This window comes from Populus trichocarpa, chromosome 19, assembly GCF_000002775.5.
Source record: "Populus trichocarpa isolate Nisqually-1 chromosome 19, P.trichocarpa_v4.1, whole genome shotgun sequence".
NCBI classification, from domain to species: Eukaryota; Viridiplantae; Streptophyta; class Magnoliopsida; order Malpighiales; family Salicaceae; genus Populus; species Populus trichocarpa.
In genome coordinates, this window is record NC_037303.2 from 1,622,884 (window position 1) to 1,632,082 (window position 9,199).

The 9,199-nt window shown below is 32.3% G+C and overlaps 2 protein-coding genes and 1 pseudogene across 3 annotated transcripts in view; 2 read left to right on the forward strand and 1 right to left on the reverse strand.

The window, feature by feature from the left end:
- Positions 1-9,199, forward strand: part of LOC18108086 (serine/threonine-protein kinase ATG1t) — a 76,887-nt gene that overhangs the window by 49,518 nt on the left and 18,170 nt on the right. The window lies entirely within an intron of this gene.
- The window catches only part of LOC18108082 (glucan endo-1,3-beta-glucosidase 13), a 72,402-nt gene that overhangs the window by 12,645 nt on the left and 50,558 nt on the right, over positions 1-9,199 (reverse strand). The gene's annotated exons all lie outside the window — the stretch shown is intronic.
- Positions 4,530-9,198, forward strand: LOC127904770 (myosin-binding protein 1-like; annotated as a pseudogene).

Genomic DNA, 9,199 nt, shown 5'->3' on the forward strand with positions numbered 1-9,199 from the left:
AATTTCATATTTCATGGAATCTCTTTTAATGGCACCATTGAAAAAATTGAGTTCAACCTTTAAAATAAATAAGCTCTTAGTATATGATTCTGTTTTTAAGTTATACATCAAAACATGACCGAACCGAATCCAATTGTGTTTGAAAGGTTAATTCCTCTTCTTTCCTCCTATTGTGTTTGAAAGACATCACTCCTTGTAAATTGTAGTAGGGATGAAAAACTAATTAAATAAAAAAAACTAGAAAATAAATAATTAATAAAATTGATTGGAATTTTTAAAAAACTGACCGGTTCAGTTTTATAAGCTTGAAATGAAAAAATCAAACCGAATCCAAACCGGAAAAAAAAAACCGAAAAACCAAGCCAAACTAAAAAAACCAGTTTTTGTTCTGAAATAACCGAATCGAACCAAACCCGTTCGGTTTCGATTTTTTTTTATAAAAAAACCGATTTGATTACTTTTTTTGATATAAATTAAACCGAACAGAAAATAATCACCCATAATTATGATGATAAAATGTTTAATGTATAGAATTACTCAATAAGAATATTTAAACTCTCTAGAAATATTAATATTTCCTTAAGATTATCGAATGATTGAAGTGTATTTTTGTATGTTATATTAAAAGAAATGATATATTTATGTCCAAAGAATAGGTACTTGAATAACACAACTAAGATTTGAGATTTTCTAGAGTAATATTAGTTTCCTCCAATATTTTTATAAAATTTGAATGCCAAGAATTGAGAGAATAGCTAAATAATTTACTCATAAAGTGTTTAAACTGTAATTGTGAAATTCCCTTTTAAATAATTTACTCGTAAAGTGTTTAAACTATAATTGTGAAATTCCCTTTTGAATTAAATAGTCATAACGTTTGGAAATACAGGCCAATCCAGGTTTTCAAAAAAATTAATTTTTTTTATGTTTTGTATCGTTTTGATGCACTAATCTCAAAAATAATTTTTTAAAAATAAAAAAAATTATTTTAATATATTTCAGCATGAAAAACACTTTGAAAAACGACCACAACCACACTCTCAAACAAGCAAAGATTACATGTATTATTTATGAAATGTTTTATAATATATACTCATTAGATAGAACGGCATTTGCATGCATTATTTATGCCAGAGATGTAAGCAATAGCCTCATGTAAAATAAACCAAGGCAAGTCATGTATTTTGTTAGCTAATGTTGTCGTTGGAGGTTTTTAAACATGATCCTTCAACCCTTAAAAAAAAAAAAAAAAAAGAAGGTTAAATTATTTATTTTATTTTTTTGAAAGTTAGATGTCGTTGTTGATATCAATTTGCATAATTCATCGGTTCAATTAGCTGATCATTAGGTTAAATATATTTATTATAATGATGATGTTTTGACTTAAAAAAAAAAAAATTCTTAGTGATGACCCTTATGATTTTCAATTCAGCAGGTCATTAATAAACCCACCTAAATCAACCATATTTTATCGATTCGGTCTTTAATCTGATTCATCTAAAATCCTAATTTAAGCTAGGTTTTAAGTCTTAGGTCACCTGCCTTGGCATGAATTCAAGGTTTCGTTAATGTTCTTGTGAGCTAATTTTTGTTTTTTTAAAAAAAAAACCAATAAGCATAAATATCATTAAATTCAACTTGATAAATTAACCTTAAAACATCATGACCCGACTCTTTATATAACTTGAGTTTCAAATTAAACTTTATAGAAATTCACTTAATATAATCAAATCTACTTGTCGGTCCAAAAGATAATCCAAACAACTGCATTGAAAAGGCATGCATGAAGAAGGCCACCGCCTTGGAGGAGGCGCATATGTCTTTCTTCGAGCTCAAATGGTGGCCTTCCTTGTTGCAATTAAAATCATCTTGGCGGGTCTTCCTTTATTAACAATGCTTGATGGCAGTGTAACTCCAACATGGCTCCGACAATCCATTCTTTTTTTTTTTTTTTTTTGTCTTCAAAGAGGGCTGCATTTTTTCTAATTTTTCAATTATAATCCTTTTTATTTTTAATTCTTTGGAAAACAAAAAATCCAAACAATTTTTTATAAAATCAAGCACTAATCTAATAAAAGAATGTTTTTTTATTCTTCAAGAATCCGACATTAAACTTGTCAAAACAAACTATTAAAGCTAACCTCAAATAAAATCAATATAAAACAATAAAATTAAAAAAAAAAACTTAAAGAACTGAAACAAGAATTGCACGGTTGCGAATCCAGAATGCAATTGTGTGTGTGGATGCAAAGTAGAATGAACAGCAGATTTCCTATCTGTGGTTTCTTAATACCCATTAATGAATCAATCCAACCTTGCGGTCAGTGATGATGTAATTTATTACACAGTAAAGTAGTATTGAAACAAATGTGAAGTTAGAAAGCAAAAAAAAAAAGTAGCCACTCGTTTGCTTAGGCCCTGAACGGTTTCTCAAAGCTCCATATTTGTTGGCCAAATCCAGAATGCCGACACAAGTCAAGTGAAACCCTTCCATCTCTTGACTGAAAACGAAGTTGAGTGAGATAAAGTTTGTTTGTTTTTGTGTTTTAAAAATATTTTTAAAAAAATTATATTTTTTTATTTTAAATTAAATTTTTTTAGTGTTTTCAGATTATTTTAATGCGCTGATATCAAAAATAATTTTTAAAAAATAAAAAAATATATTATTTTAATATATTTCTAAGTAAAAAAAACTTTAAAAAACAATCACAACCACATTCCCAAACAGATAAGCAGAAACCTTGGGCACTCTAGTCTATTTACCTTGACAGACTAAAATTAGTATAAAAGTAAATCAGATCTAAACCATTATGATCTATTACATTAAAAGAAAGAAATTAATGTGAATTTAACTATCCTTCTCTCTCTCTTTTAATTTGAATGCAATTGATATATAAGCTAAATTCATATATTTGGAAGATATAGAATTTAATTCATTTTATTTTCTATATTACTCTCATCACCTTTATCTTATTCCATTTTAAAAAAAAAATATTTTTCAAGTTTTTTTTTCCATTATTGAATTAGAATCCATTGCAAATTGCCTTGAAAATGAGTGGTGAATGCTTGAAAAGGAAAATAAAAAAAATACTCTCTTGCATATTCTTTTTTTCAAAGTATATTCTATAAAATAATTAATATGATGTTACAAATTATTTCATATGTATTATAAAATTTGCTGATGAACAAGGGATTATTAACAATTAATTTAGTTCAATTAATATTTGTATTTCTTCTTCTTCTTTTTTAAGAAAAAAAACTGAATTCAAACTCTCCTTAGTAAGAAATTGGAAAATTAATTAAATGTAATTTTTTTTTTTACAAAGTTTATCTTTTCCTTCAATTCCATTATACTTAACAATCAAAGTCAAACTTCTTAACCAATCAACAGTGCCCATAATGTTAGAATTTTCACTTTAATAGAAGTTTGTAATGAAATAGTAGGAAGGCCCTTATCCCATATTCAAAATAGTAGGGACTTAATTGCTATTTATGAAAACCATAGGGTTGAATTGAAAGAAATCATAGTTATCAAAACCTTATGATTAAACAATGTCTTGAACAATTGTGAAAATATTGTGATTTTTAGTATGCGATCGATTGATATTGTGGTTCACGATACTTTTTAAAATGTATTTTTTAATAAAAGTTGCAACAAAATAATTTTTTTAGATTTTTTTTATTTTTGAAATCAGTATATTAAAACTATCAAAAAATACCTAAGAAAAACTTAATTTGATATTTTTAGACAAACAATAATTTTAAAAATACTTTGAAAAGTACAAGCTATTACAATGACAAATGAGCTCACATATAAACACACCTATATCATAACTCAAATTTAAGATAGTAAAATTAATTGAAAGTAAATATATCATCTAAAAAAAACAATGGCAGAATTTAGACTTAAAATCTCAAAACTAAATTAGTCCACTTCTTACCATTTAAACTAATCCTCTGAGATATAAAATTCATCAAATCTATTACCTAATAATATTTATTTTAAACATATTAACACGAGATATTTATTGAGTGATTTTTGTTTCAATAAAAGTTTTAATAAGTTAAACGAGTTTTCTGATAAAAACAACTATAATTTTTATTTGATCATTATAAGGTTAGTCTACTAGCTTGGGATCATGCTCAAATTAAGTCTAAAGGTTGTTGTTTTGAAATTTTTTTTTTTTTTTTAGGTTTTTTATCTAGACAAGATTCAAAATTTTATTCGAAGTCAATTTAGTTACTATTTAAACAACTTATATATTATCTTTAAGAGAATGAAGAATTGTTGATAATCAGAATCTATCAACTTTATTTCTATTTCATCATACAAGAATCATAAATTTAAAAGCTCCTAAATCTCTTACTCCACATCAGAAGTAGTGAATAATCTTCCGCAGACATCGGAGATATGTTCTTAAATCCATGAAAGAAATTGGAGTACATATCAAGGACGTGACGCCATGAGAACCGGTAATTTTTTTATAGTAAAGGCTATCTCACTACAAGCCTAAATAAGACAGTTTAGACAGTTAGTTTTCGCGGGAATCTTCGCTCTTCTGTGGTACTACTATTTGATAAGCCTATGCCAAAAAAGTCTCCTTTCAACTTTAATTTTTACAAAGGGCAATACTTTCGGTCTCTTGTCTCTTTTCAACTGAGCCCCACTTTTAGGTTCATGGTCGGCGTGGATTTCCACTCTTGTTTTCTCTTTACACATTTTAAAATTGTCTACATCTGAAGGCAACGTGCACTGTTGTATCCACATCCAAATACTTCAAGAATTAAAAAAGAAGAAGAAGGAGCTGTCTTGTTTTTGTTTTCTTCTGTGTCTTTGTGTTTCTGCTACATGGGATTTGTTTCTTTGATTTGACTCTCTGGCTCTGAATTCTTGGATTCTTTACGTGAACAGGTCAGTTTGTTAAACTTTGACTTTGGTTTTTATGTTTTGATCATAATTTATGTTATGTTTGTCTTTTCAATCTTGTTATGAGATTTTTGTTCCGCGTTTTAATCTGCTGTGGATCTTAAATTAATCGCTTTTGATTTCTGATTCATGCTGCAAGTTCAGATATTGATGCCCTAATTGTTTACTTTTAGCTTCTTAGCTTTGGCTGTCTATCTTTTGGTACTTTCATTTTCTAATTTTGGCTCATATTTTTTTTTATAGTAAGCTCTTAATTTGGGTTCTAAAAATGGGGTTCTGTGGTTGTTGATGCTGTGAAAATGGGAAGTTTTTCCTTTATTGAGATGGCTAGTTAGCTCTGGTTTAGCACATAAACTGGATTTTTTCATGCTTTTTTTTCCTGGTACATAGGTATGTGTCTTTTTCTTTGAATTTGTCTTTTCTTGTCAAGTTTAGGAGTGCAAGTTAGTATTGTCTTCCATTGATTTAGAACTTTCTTCCAAATTATCAAAAGAAGGGAAAAAACACTGATCTTTTACCTCAGCATACAAGATCGATTTGGATTCTGAATCAGATTATAAGTTTTTGTCTTGAATTTGAATTTGGTCTTCTAGCTTCTGTGTGGAAACTTGTCTATAATGTTCTTGAAGCACTGAGTTTGTCTTTTCTTGTTAAGATTAGGGGTGCAAATTAGTATTGTCATTTAGACCTTTCTTCCAAATCATCAAAAGAAAGGAAAAAAGACTGATCTTTTACTTCAAAGTATAAGTTCGATTTGGATTCTCATAAGTTTTTGTCTTGAATTTGGTCTACTAGCTTGTGTGGAAACATGTCTACGATGTTCTTGGAGCACTGAGTTTCCATTTTCTTGTAATGATTTTCTGATTTTCTTCTGAGGCAGAGGTGTATGCTGTATTTTTCATGGCTATATACGTGTCACAACTCACAAGAAGTGTGTCTATTTATGTGCTCAAATTTCAGAATTTAGTTTATTAACTTCTAGTTGATGCTGTATGTCAAGAATTTCTGGTATTTTCCCCCTATTAGAATGCATCTATGTTTAATTTCTAATTTAGGTTCTGTGTGAGGTGCATCCAGCAAGTGGTCAATTAATCTCTCCCAGGTTTTAGTCAGGTCTTGTTTATTGACTTTTGATGTTGAGCAGCCATCAGATTTCTAATTTCCATAGCTCCTTTACGTGAAATGATTGTATTTTAGCTGCGAGCAGTTCTTTTGCATGTTTTCATCTCGAGATTGTTTTTTCTTCGGAATGTCAGTTTGTTGCATTGTAAGCAGGACTTCATGTGGCTTCACAAACACAGAAAAATTACTGAAAAAATGAGGTCTTAAACCCTTTTCATATTATCAGTTTCAGGTCTCCAATATTCTTCAGGTTGATTGCAGTTTCGAATCTTGCTTTGCATTCTTGAGCATTTTGGGAGGGTCGGTGTTGCTTCTCTTTTGATTAATCAACATCTCATTCCAGAAATTTCTAACCCTGCTGGAGCATGGCTATCAGTGGGGTTTCATCTGTTAAATCAAAGAAAAGGTCCTGGAGTATCAGCGCTGCATTGGCATCTGCTGCTTTGGAATGGTTGCTAATGTGCATGCTCTTCATCAATGCTATATTCTCGTATTTAATTACAAAATTTGCATGTCAATGGGAGTTGCAAACCCCGTGTTTGCTATGCTCAAGACTGGATCATATTTTGGGCTCTAAAAATTTGAAATATTATTGGGATTTGATCTGTGGTAATCATAAGTTGGAGATCTCATCCTTAGTTTTCTGTCACGCTCACAATAATCTTGTCAATGTCCATGGAATGTGTGAAAATTGCCTTTTCTCATTTGCCACAACCAATAAGTCCAATGCTGAAACGTATAGGTTGTTGGTGGGGAAGTTGGGGGAGGATTCTAGCTTTGTTTTAGATCAAGACTCACCACTTGATGATCATAGTTCAGTTACTAGACAATGTTCTTGTTGCAATGAACCATGGATTCCAAGAGGATATTGCCAAAAGCTGATGCGGGCTATATCAGTTGATTCTGGGGCTGCTGATCTTGATGTCCCTTTATCAGGTGCTATTAAACATGATTGCAGCAACCTAAAGAAGAGTAAACAATCTATACCCATCATAAGTACTCGACAGAAAACTAGTGGGTTTGATCATTTATCTCATGTAGGGTACACCGAACTTAAGTTCAACTCTGATACTGAATCTGAAGTCATGTTGTCTGATGATGATGGCAAAAATGCTGTACACGAAGATATTTCAGTTGGATACGTGAAGCCAGAACCTTGCACTATCAGTCTACTCGATGATTCTTTTACTGAGAAACTGATCGATCCAGTTTCTTCACCTGAGCCTTCAATTTTGGCTTCAAAGGTGCAATCAGATGCTATCAACTCGCATACTGTCCACAGCATAGCATCTAGAGTTCCTATTGAGCATGATTTGGAGGAGCTTAATTGGCAACAAGCTGATTGCAAGGCTGATTCCTCTACACCTCCTGAGCTCATTTTCCCATGATAACGTTCCTCCATCACCAATTGCCAGTGACAGCCCTCAAAAGCATCAAAAGAAAGAGAGATTATTTTCTCTAGATGAAGTTCCTCAATCATCAAATGGCGAAGAAACTCCACCGAAGCATCAGATGAGAACAGGATTATTTCAGTAGACAGTGTTCGTCCATCACAGAGAGGATAAATCCTGACAAAATTTCACAGGAGAGCGAGCTCATTTCGCTTGATTTCCTTCCATCAACAAATGGAGCAGAAACTCCTGTTCAAGGATTAAAAGAGAGCTGTAAGTTCAAACTCCTCCTCCTACAGGACTTCTATTGGTTATTTCTGTTATTAGCAAAGGTTGCACTTGGATAATTTCATTTTGTAGAACTACAAAGGGCCCTCAACTATTGTGGATGGTGCTAATTCATATTTTGTTACCTTTCGTTGCTTTGTTGTTACATTCTACAGGTGTATCCAGAGAAGAGGAAGCTTGGCAGACATCTGTGACAGGCGGGTGAGATCTCTGCAAGGGAAGAAAGTCAGCCAGCTAGAAGAACTGACACAGCTTCAGAAATAAACCCTAGTTCTAGTGACAGTGGTCAGCAATTTGGAAACTTATTGGATCTCAGTGATGCTTATAAGCTAGCTGTTGGGAATAGGGGAAGGCAGTTGTCTGGTGTTCTTGCTGAACAAAGGTCTGTAAAGGATTCTTCAAGACTTAGCGAAGATTTGAAGCTTTTACTCTCACAACTCTCTGCTGCTAGAGAGCAGTCAATGAATGATATGAGTCCTAGAGTCCCTATGAGTCCCAGAGTACCTATTAGTCCTAAATTATCTATTAACAGTGACGAAGTAAAGACTTCTGATGCTTCTAGTATCATAGGAATGCAAATTCTTCAAAAGCGAATCACGCTAGAAAGAAATGAGTCTGGTCTATCTTTGGATGGAAGTATTGTCAGTGAAATTGAAGGTGAAAGTGACATTGATCGGTTAAACGGCAGGTTGAGCATGATAAGAAATTGCTGAGTGCTTTGTACAAAGAACTGGAGGAAGAAAGGAACGCATCCACAATTGCTGTAAATCAAGCTATGGCCATGATTACTCGAATACAGGAAGAGAAGGCAACACTCCACATGGAAGCTCTGCAGAGCCTAAGAATGATGGAGGAGCAAGCTGAGTATGATATGGAAGCATTGCAAAAAACGAATGACCTTCTCACAGAAAAGGAGAAAGAGGTCCAAGATCTAGAAGAGGAACTTGAGTTTTATAGGAGTAAGTTCCCCACGAAGCAATCTTTGAGACACCAATTTCTGACAGAAAGGCAACAGGTACGAGAGCGGATCACTCTGAAGCTGGATGTACAGAAGATAGTGCAAGCACCAGTAGAAACTCAGCTGAAGAAAAACAAGTTGAAGGAACGAACACGTCACTTGCGGATAAGAATATCATTACTGTGAATAGTTCATTTCTTGATTTTGAAGATGAAAAGTCGTATATCACACGAAGTTTGAAGAAGTTGAAAAGGAGCTTCATCTATTTTCTAATAATGGACTAAGCTTAGAGTGATCAACAGTGAATATCGGAGACAAGGAAAATGACATGAGGGATCTGAATAGCAAAGGGGAGCTGAACAGATGGTGGGGCAGAAGAAGAGAGTAAATTATCAATGACCGATAGAAGAAATGAGCCTGTTCAAGGACCCTTACTAGAGAAATCTTTAGGTTCCACTCAAGAAACTGATCTAAATTCTCTAGTAAATGAAGTTTCTGATCTAAGTCAGAAGG